This window comes from Lepidothrix coronata, unplaced genomic scaffold (assembly GCF_001604755.1).
Source record: "Lepidothrix coronata isolate B3197 unplaced genomic scaffold, Lepidothrix_coronata-1.0 Scaffold232, whole genome shotgun sequence".
Taxonomy (NCBI): Eukaryota; Metazoa; Chordata; class Aves; order Passeriformes; family Pipridae; genus Lepidothrix; species Lepidothrix coronata.
Window position 1 is genome coordinate 1 of NW_016690412.1, and position 22,881 is coordinate 22,881.

Genomic DNA, 22,881 nt, shown 5'->3' on the forward strand with positions numbered 1-22,881 from the left:
TTCTTGTGAGCAGTATATACACAGATTCCACTAGTATACATATCTTTTATTAATTAATAAAGTAAGCACTTGGAGGAAAAAATACACTAGGTTCCTGTGAGACAGCAACTATCATACAAAAACAGGTTTTTCTATAGATTTGACTATTAAGTTCAACATGTTTTTTTTCATGATCATAAGACCATGCAATTCTTGAAATCTGTACTACAGTCATGAAATTTGGACAACCAGCTTTTTAATTTTAGAAAGTAACTAATTCTTATAATAGAATCTTACATTAGAAAGAGCATTACATAACTTTTTCTTCATAATATAGAAGAAAAATTCTATCATGCCTGCCTTTTTTTTTTCCTGTTAATTTTCTGGAAAAGTAGAATGTGAACTTACCAGTGTTTATTTTAGCATGACCTAATAGTCTGTAATTTAAAGGAAAAAAAATCACAATACCATCTAGCATCTCTTTGTGGGCTTTCTATGTTTCAGATTACTTAGGTCCACTTTAAATCTTGAGAGCTCAGTTTTGGTTACTAAATGTTCCAAAGGATTCCTGGTTAAATACTAAATTGAAGGAAACAAGAGCTGTCTAGAGTTAACCCATCTGATGATTGTGGTTTTATGGGCTTTTTAAGAATCTCTATGGCACTGCACTGATGTTTTTCTAAAAGCTTTGGAGAGGCTGTGATAAAATAACATTATTATTGTAAATACTGTTAGAATTTTTTAAAACCTGCAAAAGTGTTCTCATGTGCTTTGGAATGACATCACGATCCCCACCCCTTCTCAAGAATAATCTGCATCCATTTTTAAAGTGATGATGCTTCCGTGAAAACAAACTTTGGTTACTATTTAATCTGCATATAGGACCATGTCATTTTTATAGGAAAGCCTAGTCAAAGGCAAATCCTATAGATGTACATGTAAGCACAAACACACAACCTCAAGGTGTATATGAGATTATACACCAATATGATCAGGAATTAATTGATGTTTGTAAGTAACAATATTGTCCTTTGTCACAAGACACCTTAAGTGAGACTGGACGTGCAGGCTACATTAGCGGTACATCTCGGCCAGTATTCCATCTTCAGTAATAGCCAAAAGTTCAGAAGAGGTCACAGATGTGTGACAATTCTCACTGACACTCTTCTGACCACCAACTACTTTGATGTCAGGAACTTCCTGAACCATATGTTATTTCTGTTAGTTTAGCAACTTTCAGCACATCACCCTTCCAAGCAATAGTCCATGCTTCCCCTGGAAACCGTATCAGTTTATAATATCTACTGCATATATTTGACAAGTTATCCCACAGGTCTCTCCACTACTGATGTCATGGAGAACCTCTTCTTTTTGAAGGCTCTGAATCTGCCTTTCCTCCTGTGTATGCTTTTGTTTTGAAAGGAAGTTGTCTTCATCTTCCTTCTCTGCAGATCTCCACGATATTGCTCTCAAGTCATTCTTATCCTAGACCAAAGTCCTAGTTTACAGAAATGTTCTTAAATGGAAGCCACTCCATCTAGCTCATCATCCTTGCCAACCTTCTCTAAGCCTCTTCTAGTTTTAATAAACCTTTGAAAGCTCCAGAAGTACACACAGCACTCAGAAGGCAACTGGACCATACACTCTCATAATGACATTCTCAAATTTATTCTGAATTTCTTTACTCTGACATTTGAGTTGTGTTTTGGTGACCAATGAGCTCATGATCTCATAGGATCCCCAATCACAATCCCCAAATCTTACTCCTCAATGGTAATACCCAGCTCAAACTCATAACCTAATATATAATTGGGATTGTTCTGCCTAGTTATCCTTCTCAGTTATCCTCATTTACCTACATTGAATTTTATCACCCATTTTGTTACACAAACATCCTCAGCACTTTAACATCCTTCCATCGTTCTCCACAATGAACCTGAACACTTTAGCATGTACCATTTAAACAACATAATTAGGTTGCAGAGCACACAGAGGATATGAAGTTCCAAGTTTTGCTTTTTGAGACAGTCACCTAACTCAAATTGTAATTCAAGATGTTTTTAACAGTTTCAGCTATCAGTCAGGTAAATGGTTCTGGTGCTCTAGTCCCGCTAGCTAACACAAGCTCAAATAAGAGGGGCAAGGCAGTGGCTGAAAAAAAAACACAATACCACACAGAAGCTGCAAGGACCGTACTAGGACAAGGCCTTTCATGGGAGATAACTTTCTTCATGACGTTACACTAGATGGTTGGGAACAAAAAGACAACTCGTGAAGGACAGAAATAAAGTGACTGAGAGACAGTCACTGGGGAGGGTAGTCTCCCCAGTACATACACTGCATCCTGGCTGTAGGTGGTAGCTATGCAGTAGTCCAAACCCTGCAGCAGAAGTCCAGCCCTGCCCTGAGTCCCACTGCCTGAACAGCATTGCCTGGGTGCAATAGCTGCGACAGGGTTTAGCAGTGCTTTTTTCATAACCTCTGATTTTCATATTATTTATTGGAGCTATTAAAATTAAAATGCTGATTCTGGTTGCCCTGTTTCCTCTTCACCTTATCCCAGCCCTCAGAAAAAGGCAAGAAGTAAGAAAGAGTGGCCAATTTCCAAGCAGCCCCTAACTTCCACTACAGCCTAGAGTCAAGGAACTGCTGTTCTATGTGAAAAGAAAATACTTCATAGATTATTGTAGATTTATAGTGAATAGAAAGAGCCACATTTAGCCATGACTGCTTTTGCTACTGCTACAGCTGTGATGCTGGATGATTGTATCAATGACCTGATGAGCTAAAACACAAAAGCCTTAGGGAGGGATAACTGAAGATGCAGAATATTTAGGATAACAACAAAGCAAATCCCTCTTCAAAGCTATAATCAATGAGACTTTCTGAAGCTGCACAGCAGAGACAAGGAATGTATTTCTGACTCTTGTTCATGCACCAGCTTTGTCTACACAGTGGTATAAATATACACCTAAAAGTCACTAGAGTGACTTCACAGAGTCCCTCACGCCATTTTGCTATGAGAACATCCTTGTGAATGAGGTAAGTGCGTAGCTCTGCATTTGTTCCCATCTCCCATTCAGTATGTTGAACATTCTGCTCCAGAGCACTGTGATGTGCTACGCATGTCATTTTGGGATGCACATTTGAATCTGTAAGAATTCTGATATTGATGCCAGATTAGAGAACAGCTAAAAGCAGTCATGCATAACTTATGCATAACTACATGACTGAACACAGCAGAGGGAGATAAGTCAGACAGTTAGTATCCAGAATAGTCATCTGGATTACAATATTTGGATTCAGGTGACCAGCAGCAACTACTGGATCAGTTTTAGGCAGCAAAGCCAGAACCTGCTAGAAGTCCACGCAGATTCTGCCCTGGAGCTGCACCAATGTAAAACCATTTTGGGCACTCCTGTCAGCCTGATGAAATGTCATAACTGTGGTCACCAAACAACTCTAGTATTAAATCACAAGGTAATCACCTCATTACTGGCAGGGCAACACATCCAGGAAGGTTGATAGTAGCACACGGGGGTTTCTGAATGTCATGTCAAGTCACAGCAATAGGGTTCCCTGTTCCCACAGGTTATGAAACACATACCTGTTGCACTACTCTATCCCAGCTCCATCTCCCAAATGTACAGGCTTAAGACTTTGTCAACACACTGTCATATTTCTACACATCTTGCTGGACACAGTTTACCACATTAAGCATTCACCAATACTAATAATGCATGATCTACGACAAAAGACCCATGTCCTGAAAAGTAATTTTTATTCTCCACAGACACCAGGACACTTATGAGCCCTCCTCTTTTTTTTAAAGCAACTTAGTAGACTCTGCTTCCCTGATTTTCAATCCTACATTAGGTAATGGGAGAAAAACACATGCAAGATGTTGCCTTAAACAGCTGCAGACTGCCAGTGCGACAGGCTTCCAGAAAGGTGGAAGGAAGATGGTGACAAAAAAGATGGAACAAAAATAGTCTTATGATGTATGGTATGCATCAACGTTTCATGCACGTTATGGGAAGAAATCCTGGAGGGCAGATGGAAACATGAAACGGAAACGCTTTTGTGAATCCTGTAGAATGTGTTCCTCTAAAAGTGCTCTCCAACAAGACGCTTGAGCTCCTTTCACGCTGTGGGAAAGTAGCTGGAGGCTAGCAAAAAATTTGCAATCAAAAAGATATGTTTAGTTTAATTTTATTTTTAAAAAGTTGTGAGGAGATGAGTTTTACAATAGTCATGTGTTCCATTTATTTTTCAGACGGGTGTTTAGTAAAATTGATTTATTTACTGATTTAGCTGACAGTGAATTTTTTCAATGAAAAATAATGACCTTAAAAACAAAGCAGGTCATGCACAGAGTGCTCCTCTAGATGATGTACACAAGAATCAGAAGAGTCAGGAAGCACTTCAGTTCAACTGACATAGTGGTCTCAATATGGAACATCTTCTATGTTTTGCAGGGTGTTGGAGACAAAATGCTTGAACCGTGTTTTGTTACAACTGTTTATGTTTAGCACCTTTGTATTGCCTGTTTCTTGTCCCCTTCCAGAAATGCATAATCCATCACAATCTTCTGGGTATTCTCCAGGAAACCCTCCTTTCACCACTCTGCCTTTGCTGAGCTGACAATTTCAAGGTTCAGATCCACCTTTCATTTATCTTCAGAAATCTGATGGCTATCTTTTAGCTACTAATTCCCCTCTTCATATGGGCTGCAGCTTTTTTATGTGCTAAGAGAAATCAGAAAAAAAATAAAGATGTTACTAGTCAACCCACTCATTACAAACTCTATTTTAATACTGCTAACTAGTTTCTTCCCTCATGACCACATTCAGATTCTTTTCTCCCAACTTTTCTTTTCACCGTGTGCCCTTCAAAACTGCAGGATGCCTTCCAAATTACTTCCACATATTACATATGCTGTTGTAGGTTTTTCTGGGACACACATAATGGGGTAAGTTGGTTGCTATTGTTTCAAAAATTGAAATGTCAGACACTGTTGGATAGGCATTTGAGTATGAAGGGTTCTGCTTTTAGTTTTTTGTTTTGGTTTGGTTTGGTTTTTTAAGAAAAAACTAGTAGGCATTACATATTTAATTGCATACACACGCAACTAGCTGTCCTTATCCTAGAGGATATTACTCCCTAGAAAATTCCTGGGAGACTTAAGGATCTCATTTATAAAGACAACAGGCAAACTTGTGATAATGCACTGCAAGGTTACCTATTGACAAGCTCATCCAGCAGTGCTAGCAGAGCATTTCTTTAAAGGGAAAAGAAACCCCAACAACCCAACACCTCCTTTACCTGCACTTTTTGCATCAAACCTCCCTCCCACACACTTTTTCATGCTTTTTATGGCTTCTAAAAATTACACAAAGCTAAGAAAATTCTGTACACATTGTTAGATCTACACAAGCTCACTCTACTAAATAAAAGTTTTAGAACAGCAACACAATTCAAAATTCTTTGTGTACTTCACCCTGAGTGAAGATTGAGCACACTAATGAAACTCCATGACAGCACAGCTTTATACTTGAGACTGCATTAAGATGTATAAACACTCTGAGCATGACTAAGGTCTGGAGCAGGGGGGCAGCATAACCAAAGCTGGAGAAGGCTGTGATTAGTGAGGAGGAAATGAGAGGAGATCAAATCAGCTGCGAAAGGAGGCAGAAAAGTGCAACTCATGTTTGGGACTTGGCACAGCAAAGAAATATATCATTAAAGCTTTAAAGTAAGACTGATGAGAAGATGACATTTCAGTGAGGGGAACAAGAGCAAAGAAAAAAAAATGCAAAGGCATCAAAAAGTGTGATCAAGAGCTCTTGTATTTGTAGAGTCGGGTATTGGAGAAACTGAAGGATGTCACCTGGGCAGGGGTGTAGGCAGTGGCAGGAAGAAACACAGTCCCATGTAACAACACCCACTCTCTATGTCTGTGCATGCCTCCGTACACATGGTTCCCTCCAGCCTTCAAACTATTTCCCCTTGCACCTACATGAGGAGCAGAGCTCCAGGGAGCGTGGACGTGAGCCATGCCATGGCTTCAGCTCAGCTAACACAGGCAGCTCCTTGCTGTGTCTAGCTGGGCTGGGCTGCTTCATGCCTTCCCCACAGCCCCAGGGACACCCCAAAGGCAGGGAGCGAGCAGTGTGCTCCATGGTGACATCAGGGTCACCACTCTCCTCCTGGAGATTTCCAGCCAGGGTTTCCAAATAGGGCAAGACAGGTACGGGACAGAGTTGCAAAGATCTGGACAGTGAAAACAACTGATTTGGGCAGAGAAGATAACTTGATGCTATTCCTCATGGAATGGGTCTTTTAAATTGAGGGTAGAGAGCGCAGAGAATGAGGGGAAGGAGAAGACATGGAGGTACCAGGGAGCTGACAGTGTAAAGTTTCCAAAAAGTCCTTCAGTACAGCTGGACTGATATGCAGGCAAGGTTAGCTGAGCAAAGACCAGGGATAGGGGTAGGGGATACTAACAGTAAAAGCTGATACTCTGGGTGAGAGAGTAAGAGAAATGACAGGATGGAGGGACAGTAGCTGGAGTGCAGAAGTTTGGAGGTGGCCAGCGATGCACACAGTGCATCTGTGTGGATGAGGAGCCCACAGAAAATAAATAAAACAGAAGTCTGATCTAAGTGTGAGAACAGCTAAGTTAAATGTCCAGGGAAAGTCTGCTACCTGAGCGGTAGAGTTCCACTCCAGAAAAAGTAGTTTAAACCCTCCTGTCAAGTTACTGTGTGTTATAGATTAGGAAATCAGGGGAATTTTTCTTCCCCTGCCTCACTCCAAGGAAAAAACGGGGTGGGGGGTGGGGGGTGGGGAGGGAGGTTATTAGTGTTACAAAAGATGTAGCCTGCCTAGGTTAATGGCCCATTTGGAGAGACTAATCTATAACACTGTACAACTGGGCATGCAATACTTACCAGATTAGTTTCCTCCTCCGGCCTCTGCAGGATCCTGTAGCCGTTTCTTGGGTATTGTTCACAGCTGATGAAACACAAAGCTTTGCAGCAGGCCCAGGCCCAGACAGACACTATGGCACGGGTGAGGTTATTGACCTTTTCTTGCCGGGTTTTTACCCAGTTACCTCAGGCTGTGGCATTGTGCACCATCCGAGAGAAAAAAAATACATTGCTGGTGGATTTGGTGGCAATGTCACTTGCAAAACCACAGCCCAGAGCATGTATGAAGGCACTGATCAAGAATCCTGTTGTGTCTCTTTGTCTTCTGCTACATCTTTTGTGGTCCCTTCTGCTGATTCATCCCCAAGGCCAGGTCCAGGTGTGCTTTCTCTCTTTCACTTATGTGGGGAGTGACCTGTACCTGTCTATCCCATAACAATTCATATCTGAGTAGGGTCAGTCATATATGAACTGGAGGCCACCCAGAGCCTTGGCAGACTCTTCAAAACTAATTGATTATTCCAAGCAACTTGCTTGCAACCTCCACCACAAAGAGCAGCCACTCTTGCCTACCTGTCAAAATGTGTGGAGCATCCCCTCAGGATGATCCTGGAGTAAAGAAGGACATGGGTAGTGAGCCAAGTAGGAATACAAACTCCAAATACAAACTCCAGTATATTATAAGCAATTAACCCAAAGAAACCTTAAAGTGGAAACTAACACACCACAACAAGCATTTACTAAAGTAAGTAGTCCTTCGTGATGCAACACTGAGAATTAAGTTCAGTATGGACACATGATGCTGTAAAGGATCTGAAGTGTGTTCAAAGTAACATCCTACTGTGGACTAAGCCATAGTACATTGGTTTTACTAATTATTTCCCAGTAATCATCAGCCTAGACATTCTTTCTCACTTCATCTATTTTAAAGTTCACAAAGGGACAATTCTACCTATCGTTTGCTTGAGTGAATCCTATGTTTCCATACTTCGAAAAACAAAATAGAAGTAAAGAACAAAAAGTGAAGTTAATTTTGCATGCAGTTTCTGTTTGTTAGGGAGAATCTCTTTTTCAACATACAGAAAGAATATCATGCATAATGTAAAGAAAAAAAATTCCCCACAATAGGTTATTCCTTATCCTCTACCTTTAAGAGACTACTGCAGTAGATAATACAAACTGGTTTGTAGTAACTGTTTTCAAGTAGATCATCTCTAAGCCACTAAGATACCAAAAGAATGGGTCAGATGGGTATATATATTTCAAATCTGCTAAGTCCTGGTCCCATCTCTCTCACATACCCCTCTGCAATTTTGAGCAAAAGCAGCTCACATCTAAGGCATATCAACATACACGTTTTTATCAACTTCCAGACTTTACTTAAAAAAAGAAACAAAACTACTTAACCAAACCCAGCCTACCTCTCTGTCAAGTCTGCCCTCCTCTTGCAACCTGACCCAACCACCCCTAGTTTCTAGAGTGCAGCCCTAGCCACTCTGGTCTTGCAGAGCCTCCACTGGCCACGAGCAGTTGCAGAGCCACACTCCTGCCTCCAAGGCTTCACTGCTCTAATGGCAAAACCTGAGGAATCACTTCAGATCCTTGGTGAAAAAGCCTGTAGGTCACTGTGCACCACGAATCAAGTGTTGGAGCTTTCTGTTAGATACACAGGCTGTTCATTATTTACAAAGGCCTGGATGTTAAGAAGACACCACTACAAACAGGAGCAGTATTTATTTACAGATATCATTAGCAATTTACAAGAAAATATAATAAATGGGTCACACAGGAACAGTTGAAGCACTGGATCTTAACTTCAGTATTGCATCAAATGCTGTAAGAGAGCGACAGATCACTAACGCCAAGTTAGTAATTTTCAGTAAGTTCTCATGGAATTTTTTCCTTCTAAATAATCAAAACAATTGGTCATTGGTCCTTATAAGGAAAAATGCCATACCAAACAGAATTTCATAAAATACAGCTGTTTTAACTTTACGGTTCCTTCCATCTGCAGCACCTGAATTTTGGGGTTGCATTTTTATGATTGATTGTTTGGGGGTTTTTTTTCTTAACAAGATAACAAGATAAAACTATTGACGTTATTGGCAGTAGAATTAACTTGTTCATATGGTTTCATCTGTTTTTATGACAGAGAGAGATACTCAATAAAACCACAGCATAGCAAATTTTAAACTAATAAACACCAAAACTTTACTTTTAAACAGCAAAGTATTAGCCCGTTGCTGCTAGAAGATAGCACACAATTAGACAGACAAGATTTACATAAATAACTGGATCATCCAGAATTAATACGATTTCAAGATGGCTTCAGGAAAAAAATAATGCCAACCCTCTTTTTCCAGGGCAAAATACAAACCAGCACAGAGTTAAAAAAGAGAGGATCTTTTCCTTTGTATCTTACGGTTATACCACCCCTTGAAGCATCTAATAGCACCTCATATTAAGACAAAATACAGGACTAGACAGAACAGTAGTCAGAATTCCTGAGTTGTATCAGATCTAGAGAGGATAACACTTTTGTGAACTCCAAACAGCAGCCTCCCATCTCTCCAGAGCATCTTTTGAAACATGCAGTTGAGCTTGCCTCGAGTATAGCAAAGTATATGTTTTAAGACCTCAGGCACTGGGATACCTGCCAAGTCACAACAAATATGTACACATAATCTAATCTACTTAAATTTTGAGTGGAAACTCTGTGCCCTTCAGGTATATCCCTCAAGGCTACGAACAGTATGCTTGTCAGACAGGATGAAGTTTCCCTGTGTAAGTAATAACTGAGCTATTCTGGCATCTAACCACTCCTCATGGCTTCATCCAAACCAAAGATCAGGGAGGGAGGAGTCATGAAGATGAGGGAGAGGAAGTTTGGAGATAGGGGTAAAATGAGATTAAGTAAGAAGAAACAGAGACAAATTAGAGGCCGATTAGGAACAACAAGGCTCTCTTAATAAAACAGGTATAAGAAAGCACTCTTTTCCATTCATCCCTCCCTTTATCTGGCAGATGACAAGTTGGTAAAAAATTCCTCAAAACAGCGAATGCCGTGAAGAGGAGAAGGAGATCTAAAGAGTGAAATGAAGCCAAGCAGAGGCAAATCAGCAGTGTTAACAAATTACAAGGCAATGCTCCGTAGAGGATTTTTCACACCCTTGGTATGGTCACTGTTTAGGAAAAAGTGGGTAGAAAGCAAGCCAGTTAAATCCTTGGGACCCTGTAAGGGCTTCTACAACTAAGAACAAAATTAACAAAACAAAAATCAAAACAGTTTAGAATACAAACAAATGTAAACAAACGGGCATATGTTGACAGCAAAAAGCACTTACTGCATTGTTTTCTGAAATTATGGAATATTACTATTTTTCTTTAAAAGCGGGTGACTATTGAGCTTGAAATTTCATATCACACTCGTTTCTAAGGCCTATGAACCTTCTGTTAAGAAAAGCTAAACAACTGGATAAATTTTAATAAGAGATCTTCCCATTTGGACTCTAAAAAAAATTTCACTGGCAGCCTTACTTCCTATCACTAGTCAATCTCTCAAAATATAATATTTATTAATCCTTTAAAACACTTGGTCTAATTGCACACGATAATGGTCAGGTTTATCTGAAGCAATCTAGTATTTTCTAGTTGTTCTAGTATGTTCTACACTACTGATTTTAGCAGGTTTTTTTTTCTTCTTCTTTACTTCTAACAGATAATGTTACAATTGCAAATTTCAAACTGCAACTGCCCTGATTACCCAAATCTGAGTATCAGAGGGAGAGAAGAGAGATGCAGAGACTCATGCCCATGCCGTTTGTGTGTAACTGCACAAATGAGCAGCCTTTAAGAAAAAAGAAATACGTGCAAATACGAAGTGTGGATTCATAACCAGCTAACGCTGACAGCAGTCTGACAGCACAGCACCCACCCCAGCTTTCTATCATTAAGAACACATGAAAGTGTAACACACAGAAACTTGGCTGTAGAAGTTACATTTCTTTCGTGCCTCCTATCATATCTCAGAAATCTGCCAGAGTAAAGGAAGGTATGTATCCCCTTCTGCAGGAAGGGCTGGGAGCTCATCTTACTAAACCACACTTGTTACATATTATCAACTGCACACAATACACTTATTTATGACCTGTGGCGATGACAACCTGCCATCGCTCTCCCCCGACACACCCAGCCCTGTCACTGTGCACAAGCTGCCACCATGACTAGTGCTGAGGGGAAGCATCTTCTAATGAAAAGGGAACAAAATGGTTGAAAAGAGTTAGGGCTATGCAAACAAATGGCTAAGAAAAAAGACAGACTATAAAAACAGGTACAATGGCCTGATGATGTTTTTGAAATCACTTGTTTCCTTACCAAAGCAGGGGTTGCTTTTGGAGGAGCCTCTATCCCGAATAAGAACGTGAGAATGTATCAGACATTTACATTTTAATTTCTCATTGTTACCATAGTTGTCACCAAAACGTCAAGGTTTATACGCAAAAGGCTGTACTTCGCTGTACTTGCCAAGACAAGGGCTGGTATTTCCCTTGAATTACACACAAACTAGCACTGTGAGACATCACCTTTTCAAAACAAAACAGAACACAAAACAAAACACAGAAGAATCACTCAGTATATAGCTATGGTACAGATAATTGCTGTCAGTTAACCTCAAGGCCTGATCCTTCATCAGATTTGATATCTGCCTTGGCAAGCAACTTCAGCACTTACCTTCTCATCTCTGGATCCAATCCCAAAAGCAAAGCAGCTATCTCCAGAACTAGATAATTCCACCCAAGCAAGCACTTTGTTTACTGGGTCACCCACAGGCAGAGGTGACCATGCTCAGCCAACAACCCAAGCTGGCCAGACACAAGCCACCTTCTTGATGGAGGCCAGGCTGTGTGGCAAAAGCATCCATGAGCAGCTCTATGAGGGATTAGTGGGATGGGGGAGACCTCCAGGCCTTAGGCTGCTAGCCCCATTACCTGAGAAGTGAATGCCCTTCCCCCCACCCCTGCACATGGCCCGGCGACCCCGCAAGGAGCTCACACAAACCACCTGGGAGGGACGGACGAAACAGAGAATTTATTGTGGGGTTGGGGTTTATAAGGCTTTTAGGAGGGTCAAAGGGGACCAATTACAAGTTCAGGGTCACACAGAAAAAAACATCAGGTAAAGGGTCAACAGCCAATAGGAAGGGGTTAACAAAGGACCAATGAGAAACACCTCAGGACACCTTCCCAGGACACTCTGTGTGAGAGACAATAGCTTCACAGGGGGTGTCAGGAAGAGGGAGACAGTGACACTGCAGAAAATGCAAAAAGCCATTTTGAAAACATGTTTAAACCACAGCAAAAACTTCTGTTTTCCTCACCAGTCCATCTCTGACAGGACTTTTTCCATCCTGCATATGGCAAATCCATTGCCACACAGCTCAGAGGCAGGGGTTACAGATCTGGTACAGTGTCTCGGCTAATGCTCTAGGGATTGGAGATGGACACATCTGTCCAGCTGTCATGTTGAAGAGAACACATGAGAGCACTCTGTTAGCACGTCCAGAACCTAGTTATTTTCAGCATGTCCCCATGCTGAAACAGTTCAAGGTACAGTGCTTCTTCCTCCCTCCCTTTCCTTCTCACACTGGTGCTTGTCTGACCACACAGTATACCAGGCCAGAGACCTAAAACATTCATGTTAACCCTAAAGAGCTAAAACAGTCAAATTAACCCTATAGAAAAAATGTTAACCATTTCTGTGCAGTCCAAGTCTTTGGAGTGGTTTAGTGCCAGCACAAGAGGAGGCAGAGAAGAGCCACCTCATGAACACAGATGAGCAGTTTGGGATTCCCACATGCCCAGCTCCCCCTGCACTCACAGATTTCCCATGGTCTCTTGGTACTAACTGTATTGAGTAGCCATTCAGAGACAGGAATAGCAGAAATTTCAGCATCCTTCTAGACAAGGGGATTTGGCACCATCTCTGCTTTGCAGACCCAAGAAGAATCAACCTGGCAGAACTGAGCACAACAGACTAATGCAGTATCATGACACTGTGAGAGGCTCTCACCTTAGCCAGGGTGATGAAAGGTACTAAAGGACTAAATTAATATTATTGGTGAGATGTCTCCTTGAATAAACTTGGTTCAAACTAAGCCTGCCAAACATCTACAATCACAACAGAGAAAGCACTGGGCAACTGTTAGAAATCACTATTCCTAGTAGAGTGAAAATAATGTAGAATTTCACAGTCCTCTGCACCAGAGATGGATGTCAACCACAGACAGCAACACAGGAGCTTCTGAAAGGTGAATTTAAAAAAAATACATAATCTTTCTTATTGAAATACTATCTTCTGATTTCACAGTAAGCAAGGCTGTGATGATATGGAAGTCTCTCAGAACAGCATCAAATCCAAGTACAAACTTTTTGCCTCATTTCAATATTGAGGAAAGGTGGACAAAAGTTATCTGGACATGCAATTAATGATGACAGCATAGCCTCTTGCTTGGAGCATGTTTTCAAAGAAAGAATGAAAACACAGAGGTAAACAGAAAAAGCAAATAAAATGTTTCATGATTCTTAAAAGTTGAACCACATCAAACACTCAACTTTTCTTCACCATTACAAATAGTCTTTATACAAAAGAAGCACAACAGCTCTAGTCCCATTCAGTAAGAAATCCGCTATACTACCACCTGAGCAGTAGTTTGTTGAGCTGAGAAGAGAGGGGTTAGTTCAAGAATAGTATGGCAGGAAAAGCAGATCAAGAGGAGATAACAACAGATTTCTTTCAGAAAAAGGTGGAAGGATTTTAGTTATGGACTTCTGCCAAGACTGGTCTTCAGTATTTTTTGATTCAACATTTTCATTTAGAATTTTTTTGATGTCTTTAAGTGAGCACTACTAAAATGCGTAGAAAACATGAAACTAGAAGGTGGCAGCAGAACAGTGCAGACTGAAACAACACACAAGAAAAATGGTAACAAATCTTAAGGACAGAAATAGGATGAAAAGTAGCGACAAAGAACAGAGTAACACAGAGACTACTAGTTTCTGATGAGAAGTGATGAACTGTTAGTTGGAAGCAGCAGAAAAGGAAAAAATTTGTGTATAACCTTCCTACAAGCAGCTAGTAAAAATCACTAAAACAAGCTGGTTCAGAAGAAAGAAAATATAATGACTGGAAAAAGCTGTATTTTCTGAGCAGAAATGGACATACAGATGCTACTACCAAGATCTTGCTGGGAACACCACGTATAAATTTAGTAATACAAATTCACAAAAAAATTTATCTGGGATAGCACAACAAAACATCTGACAAAAAAAAAAAATGCCTACAGTTCTTATTAAGTACACCAAAGAGACAATCCACAGGGCTGGAGCAAATAATAAGTGTAAGCTTATCAAAAGTAAGTTTAGGCTGGAAATTAAAAGCCTTTCTAGACAACAAAACACTGGCTTTAAGTTTACATGGAAAAAACTTCACTAGTTCGCAAGTGGTTCTCTATAGGTTCACAGAGACAGACATGGTTTCTGTGACAGCAAGGCATCTGGCTCAGCCAGAGTGATTTGTTACAGTTCTGGGTGATTTGTTCCGGTTCGGGGTCCCTGAATATTCATCAAAACACAACGATGGTCCTAGTGGGCCAGAGCAAAAGTCCATCCAGCCCAGCAGCCTTGCTCCAATAACAGCCAACAGCAGATCATGAGGAAGACAAGTATGTAGTATTTTTGGGAATTTCACCATTTGTGATTTAGCGACTTACTGAGCTAGATAGATTTAATACCCCTCTTTCCCACTATTTTGGCAGCCCCCTCTTGTGCTCATGTAAGCCTTTGTACTGACAACATCCCATGGCAAGGAGTTCCACAGCTTAATTTCACATTTTATTAACAACTGCTTTCTTTTAGCTCGTTCTGAACCCATTTCCCACCATTTCTCTTTTCTCTTAGCTAATGATTTTGCTCCCCTTCATCCCATCAATGCCATTCATGGTTCCTTTATGATTCTGCCTATGATATGAAATCTCTATTTTCAGTACTCTCCCTTTTGTAGTCTCATTCCAGGCTGAAAAGTCTAAGCCAACTTAGGCCTTCCTTTTTCACATTCATCACCTTGTCCTGTATTTTTGCCATGCTACATATCTTTTGTACAGCATTGAGCAGACAGACACACCACAGATTGCTGCCTGTTTGATTTCCTTCCTAACAATTAATACCCAAAATCCATCAAAGTACTACAGTAAGCTTGATGTCTACGCCAGGCAAGTCAGGATAAACTTGAATAACAACTGGGGGGTGGGAGGATGCATGAACAAATACAATATATTGGTGAAGAGGCAACACAACGTAGAAAAGGAAGTCAAGCTCCACGAAGCAAGGGAGCTCTCTGAAGGAATCAATACACAGGTATGCCTGCACTGAAGTGGCTGGAGAGAGACAAAGCTGAACAGACTGGTAGCTACTGCTTCTTCCAATAAAAGCGCTAGAGATACGAAATTAAATGAAAGGACACAGGCTTGAGAAGGAAATGTACCTGCTTTTCACACATTTCTGCTGCGTAACTCCTTGCAACAGGGTCTCTAGAGACTTTAAAATTTACAAAGGCTCAAGAGGTCATAGGAAAAAGTCATGGAAAAAGTCCAGTAAGGGTTGGTAAATACAAACCCATCATGTTTGGCTCAGGAAGCCTTTAACAAGTGGATAATTGAAGATCAGGATAATACTCTGGGAAAGCCATCCCTACTCCTGTAACTTTCGCAACACCTTTGGTTTTGCCAGTGTCAGAAACAGAACACCAGGCTTTGATATGCACACAAGTATAATTATTCTTCCTAAATAAAATGCAAACGTAGAATTTGATCTGCATTTATCAGGTTAAATAAAAGTGCTATCATTTCAGGCCTTGATGAGACTGCAAAGGCCCGTGGTAACAGTTCTCTTACAACTCTTGATTTAATAGCAGGACAATTCCTCTGTTAATGTACACAGGAACTGACATTGCTTTCACTAGGTACAAATATGAACTCAAATCCAGCATATTTTACTATTGGCAGAATTAGTAGGGTCACATTTCACCACGCTGCCAAACACTTGCCATTATAAGACAAACTCCTCTATATAAGACAACTTTGCCAAACTGCCATTGTTTTGGCTGAAATTTTACAAATTAGTCTGCTACCCTGTTCTGTTTCTTCACTTTTTATTCATTTAAAACGGTGCAGCCATTTCAAAAACAAAGGTTAATATAAAATAGTTTTGTCTGGGTCAAAAGATTCTGGCAGACTTCTCCTACTTTTCCTAGTGTTTTGAACCCCTGTCCTTTGTGATGGAGACTTGAAATTAGACAGGGATAGTAGTAGAGCTGACATTCCTGAGAACTCTACCCAAATTTAACCAATTTTTGATTACTTATTCCACAAGCCCTTTAGTATTCAGAAATCAATGGTTTGAGTCAGAAAGCTGTCCTAGAAGGACTCTGATTCTATTAGAAATCGCTGTGTCATTTAAACTAAATGCTACAGAGAAGGTCATTAATTTTCTCGGTCCTTAGCGTGACTCTACAAGGAGTGATTTGCAGAAATACTTAGTGCCTGAAGCTGCATTGGGAGGCAGTGAAAGCTGCATTCTAAACAGATTATGAAGACAATGGTTTTGAAAAACTCAGCCTAGTAATCTCAGAACAGGTTCTTCCAAAAAATGCCAAAAAGTTTGATTCTTAAAAAAACAAGTCTAAGAAAAAAAGCCACAAGAGTAATTTACTTTATTCTCACTCTGCATTTTATCCTGTGCATGCAACACAGGTTCTCCTCCTTTGGTATCAAGGTGCTTTACAGTACAAGTATCATGATGCAGGTTGGGCAAGAGGTGTCTATCACTCTCTATCACAAGAGTCAGAAACAACATACAAGCAGCTCAGTGTTTCACCAGCGTATGGACTGTGGCTGTAGGGCAGGTTTTCTGGCTGTAGGGCAGGTTTTCTCACAGTATCCAGAGCCTGAAGCAAAACATCAAACGTGCTAGAGAGCATACCAGAACTCTGTATAAATATGTTCCATTGTCAAAATCCACGCATAAGTTTCCAGCCAGAAAACTGGCTTATGAACTCCCATCTGCAGGATACATACAGCTCTGAGAACTAGCACCCCACTGGATATTTGCCTTCAGTGATTCAGGGCCTGTAAAACAGGATAGCATAGGAGTGTCCATGGCAATGACTGAGAGGAACATAGTTTGGCTTTGTGTAAATGAGGGACAGCTGAATTTACTATTTGATTTAAAAACAGTAGTGTCAGCCACTGTTGTTAAATTAACACACAAAATTAAACAGGGTGCATACATGCAACCACAAGTACTCAAACTGCATTTTTCCCTTTCTTTTCCACATGTCTCAGTTCTCCTCCTTCGAGTAACACTGTAAGCTTGTCAGGGGAAGGACAGATGCCTGCTGTGTTTTCCTTTACAGCCTCTAGTACACTGAATCCTAAAAATGGATGTTACTTTTCTTTTTTCTAAGACATGAACAAAGCAACACAACTCCTAAAGCCTCCTTTAGTTCCATTTATTCTTACCCGGTCATCAGTGCTTAGAAACAAACATTCTTCCTGTCCACTGCTCTCCTGTGAAAGACCACAGTATCTATAGTTACTGGAGAGGAGTGCTTCAGTTATCTAGGCTCCAATCCTTCCCATGATTCACTTTTCAGCTTGTCCCAGAAGGATCCTCTGCTTTCCTCTGCTTTCTCAGAGGATAACAGAACCAAGATTTCTCTCTTTCCAACAGCAGCTACTGAAATTCACTCTCATCACCAGGAAGCTCATCAATCCCTAAGAGAATCAAATACGAAGATCACATCTGAAACTGAAGAGCTGAAGAGTCACTTCTGATCAGCTTACAACTTCCACAATCTTGCCAGGCCTTCCCCAGTGCAAGCAAAGAGGTGAGACTGCAACTCTAGCCCTAAGAAATGCTATCAGAGAACACAGGTTGAGCTTTTTTTTTTTTTAAAAAAAAAAAAAAAAAGAGTTACTAACTTCCCCCAAACCATTTTTCTTCTTATTTGTAGGCCTTCCTGCCGAAGGAAAGCATACTGGGCAGGTGGCACACACAGCTGACACTGTGAAACTCTCACCGGAAGGAACAAATAGTATCAGAAGCACCATCCCAACTTCCTTCAAAATATCCACGATTTTCTAACAGCCCTGAGAAGCAAATACCATGATAATTTCCTATCCTAAGAATGGAATAGCATGAGGGAGAAGGAGAAGAAGGGCTATATGAAGAAAGAATCTATCCCACTCCTTTCTTAAGCCATGACTGCTTACAAGAGACAATCTCACACAAATACAAGATATTTTTGTCTGATCTTGCTCGGCTGTTTCTCCTTGGACATTTGGATACCAAATTTATTAAAGACAATACTGTATTTTTGGTTAAAGGCAGACCAAGAGCTTCCTCCTTAGAATCCATGAGAATTCCTCTTCAGTTCAGTGGAGCAGCACAAACTTGCGGCTAAGAGATTTCGGGCGTTAATTCTGAAAGGTACAAACAAACAAGCCGACGTCCAAGTTCACGCAAATATCCTCTCAGGGCAGCTGTTTATTTTATATGATTCTTCCAGCTGTGCAAAAGGTGCTTTTAAAAAGCAGAGCACATTGCAGAAGGCGGCGCAGTAGCTCAACACAACCCCCAGTATGGCAGAGTTCTTCCCTGGGGAGGAGACGGGGCACGGGCAAGAAGTCCAAGCCCAAGAAGCTGCTGTGGCGCAGAACACAGAGTAGCAAGACCCAGGACCTGAAACCCTGCTGGCAGATGGACATTTCAGATAGTTCATCTCAAGGAATGTGTTAAGAATCGCACACAAGAATCCACTGAAGCATTCAAGTAGTCAGAGGATTGATATATTTTGCAGGTATGTATATCCTTGGTCACAGTCTGCTAGTGCTTTATCTACAAATTACTTATCAATACACAAATAATCCTCTGTCTCCTAGTGATCCTATGTCACAGAGCACCACTGGAACAAGTGGTGCAGAAATAAGCACACAAACATCTTTCTTTTGCAGCTGATGAGTAATATGGGACTGAAAAATGATGAAAGCAGAATAGAAAAGCAACGTGGTACAGAAAAAACAGTACATTAAAAAAAGTAGTAACGAAGCATTCAGGAAAGAATTAATCAAAACAAAACCTAAACTGAACTTTTCCTTTAAATCAAACATTTCAAAATACTGAACAATGAGATACTTGATTATGAAAAATCTTAACATGCAAAAATAAAAGGGCCAGATCAATAAGGTCTTTTGAAGTATTATTAAAATGATGGTCCACCTGGAGAAGGTAGTTTCCAGATGCACTGACTACTCTGGACAATCTTATTTTATGTTCTCCATGTTTTCTTGGAGATACAAATGAAAACCACTGTTGAAGAAAGCTGCTGAAACTTGGAATAAACATGAAAGAGTAACAAGATGAGAAAAGCCATTACTAGACAGGAAAAGACAGAAAGCAGAAACCTGGAAAACCTGAAGCAAAATAACAAACAAACAGTTTAACCTTGTTGAGGACAGTGGGACATGGATAACTAGGAACACATACTCTCCTGGTCCTCTTTTACTATAAGGAATTTATCCCGGGTTTGACCTCTTGTCTGACTTGGCTTTTTAAATATAAAAGCTCCCCTTCGGTAAATACATTCTCATCTTTAAAACATAATTATCGTCTGAAAGTTGACACTAAAAATAGCAGGAAGGAGCTTCATATTCACGTCTTCTTGATTTCTGTATCAATTTACTTGATTGCAACAGCCAAGCATATGTCCTCTGGTCCTCAAGGCTCAAAGGAGTTCTGAATGTTAGTCCTAAAGCAATGTTTGACAGCGTGATGCTTTTCAGTTTAAATCCATGAATAATAGTTGAAATTCAACGTGTAACTGTAAACACATTGCATATAAAGAACAAAGCAGTCAAAAATGTTTACTAACTTTCTTAAGAAAAGCAAGTATCTGAACAAAAAAACCCCAAATTAGATTAGGGAAACACAAAAAAAATAAAAAGAATACATATTCCACTAATCCATACTGGCATGCCAGGAAAACTTAAAGACAATTTGGAACAAACTTCACAAATTCTTACAATTAGGAAATACATGAGGAATAACATCATGAATAAGTCTTCAAATTAGCAAGTGACCAAGAAGTATACACTTTGCCAATTTCAGTTCAAATCAAAATACTTCATGATACAAGCATATTTTTAGTACTTTTACAAATAAATGAGTTCTTTGGAATAAGATTCTTAACTCATTAACATTCCCATTTTTTCCCCTGCAGTGTCAGAAACAGCCATTTCAAGATGACTTTTGCAAATCTGTAAATTGAAAGGAACGCTTAACATGTAATCTCATATGAAATTAGTCTGAAAAAAAAGGTCAAAAATCTTTTAAATATGAATCTTGGAAAAGTTAGGGCTCTTTTTTTTCCTTTACTTTAACGACTGTCTGAACTAACTACTGCACTAACCTGATGACACACTTATTTATTATATTTTCTTATGCCTGTTATTCACTTGTTGGCAGTAATACAATTTCATTTAGCAATAGCTTGGACCCCTCAGTAAGGGAATGTGTACATAGTAGCGCTCTAATCTTGCTGCCCAGCTGCTAAGACAGTCACATGAGTCACTTGCTGCCTTTAGAGCAACACACACCACTTGCTGAATTTAGAGACATTCTCTGTTTCTGCACTGACCATACATGTCAACTGAGTAATACCCTATCCTAACCACACACAAAATTCACTAGGTGTTTGTTGGTGGGTTTTTTATATTTAAATCAGTGAGTCAAAGAGTGTATTTCTTACTAATGCAGTTAACTACCCAGCTCCACAAAGTGATTTACGTACCAGTTTCCAGTATTATCATTCTCACACCAGTTAGGTTAACTTCAGGAATCATTTCAAATGTAGGTAACCTCATCTAATTGTTCAGTGAAAATCCAGTCCCGAAAGAATGAAGAACTCTGTCTGCCAGGACGATTCAGTATACAGCTCTGGAACAAAACGCTTCACAACAATTCCTGCCTTATCAGGATTTTAAACTGCGACTGTTTGGAACACCACCTTATTCAACAGTCTATTTAAAAACAATTTACATAAAGACTGTCAAAACTACTTCCACATAGCACTTCAGTCTACTAATACATATAACTCCTTGTGGAAAATACTCTATTTATTAACATAATCTATAGGTGCTAGGTAGGAAGTGCTATCTCATACTGTTTGGTACGCTGCCTTACAGCAAAACACTGTGAGGAGACAGTTCTTTGGGCTGTTGCTACATCCTCAGTGTAGGCCTGAGGATGTTTCATTTTACTCTGTATCACGTAATATCCTCTTTCCCACTTCCCACCAAACCCGAGGAGTCTTTTAGATTATACGAAACACACTTCTACAGTCCAAAAATACACTGGCACAAATTCCAAAAGATGTTTCAGTCGGCCTAAAGAAGAAAGCAGCGTATCAAACCTTACCTAACTCTGTTTGTTTCAATTATGGCCAAGCTTGCCTTGAAACAATCCTTACAGATTTCTTGCCAGTAGGAAATCACAGTAGGCAATGTCCCAGCTTGCCAGTCAAGCAGCAGCACATTTTCAAGTTAAATACTCTAATCTGTCAGATAACATTAAAGAGAGCTCCATAACTAGCCAGAATAGAGTATCAAGTAATAACAACTAACTAAACTTTTCATTCATGTTGTATCATTCTGAATTAGCATTTTAAAAAATAAACTAAAAGGATTATTTCTATGCTGTTTCAGCAAACTTTGCACTGTAATTTAACTAAATACAAGCAAATTCCTTGTATTGGTATTTATTACCTAAAAAATTCTAGTCACTGATGTACACACTGCCAGTCAAACTCCAGTCAAATTTCAGATTAACACCCATATATATACTGTTCTTACAAGCAACATCTAAGATTTCTGAAGTCAAAAGATAAGGCAGAACTACTTTTTGTTGTATTTTTGCACTTTACAGAATTTTCTGCCAAGTCAGTATTGCGGTTTCCCACGTCTGTGTGACTCTTTACTCAGCAACAGTATACTATTACAAACATTGAAAAGACAACTTCAGAAAACAAAGTGGCAGAGGGACATGGGGCAAGATTAGCAATTGAAACAACTAATCCAGATGAATCTCAGTGTCTCCAATCCAGCTGGCATAGATTCGCACACCCCTTTATCTTTCCCCTAATCGGTATAGCATTCTATTCAGGTATTTCACTATCACAACATAATAATCTACATCAGAATTAGGAACTGCTACCCCCTCACGCTGTGAAAAAGTTTTGGCATATGCCAGTTTTAATCATCAATTTGTCTTGAATAGCCAGAATGCCTTAAAGCAGGCCAAAACATGCTGACGTATAAAACAATTCTTGGAAAAAAGTCTGCAATTTGATAATGAATGTATTACGCATTCTATTAAAGAAGTTTCTCTGCTTAAGAATTCAACTTCATGGGCGTATTTCTGGGATGTCCTGAAACCTTTCAGATGGGCTCTAGTAAGAGGTAGCTGCTTAGGATAAAAACATTGCCTACAGAATGATGTATGATGGCTTAGTGGATTAGCACGTTAAAAGTATAATCTCTTTTGACACAGCTATTTTTAAGGGTTCTTAAAAAAGAGTATAAAATGTTAATTCTGTTTTCCAGTAAACATAACTTTTGATCTGCTGAGTCAGAGGTGTTATGCATAATAATCACAGCAGGAGTACAATGCTATTTGTATTTTTTTGTAGGAAAAAGAATGAGCACAATTCCGTGCAAATAACAAGAAAAAAAATAATCACAGAGCAGAAGTCAGTTAAGGGCAAATACACCAGAGGAAAACTGTAGTTCTGGCAAAACAAAACAATTGTTTTCCTAGGTAAAATCCACATTTCTAGAGAGTCAACTCCAGAGCCATATAAC

General features: G+C 39.8%; 1 long non-coding RNA gene across 1 annotated transcript in view; it reads right to left on the reverse strand.

Moving 5' to 3' along the window:
• Nucleotides 1–3,600: 3,600 nt before the first annotated feature.
• The window catches only part of LOC108506871, a 31,130-nt gene continuing 11,849 nt past the window's right edge, over nucleotides 3,601–22,881 (reverse strand). The window contains exons 2-4 of the long non-coding RNA XR_001877887.1: nucleotides 7,485–7,520; nucleotides 6,933–7,102; nucleotides 3,601–4,727 (exon numbers count right to left, since the gene is read on the reverse strand). This is a non-coding gene — a long non-coding RNA (uncharacterized LOC108506871). The remainder of the gene's footprint in view (nucleotides 4,728–6,932; nucleotides 7,103–7,484; nucleotides 7,521–22,881) is intronic.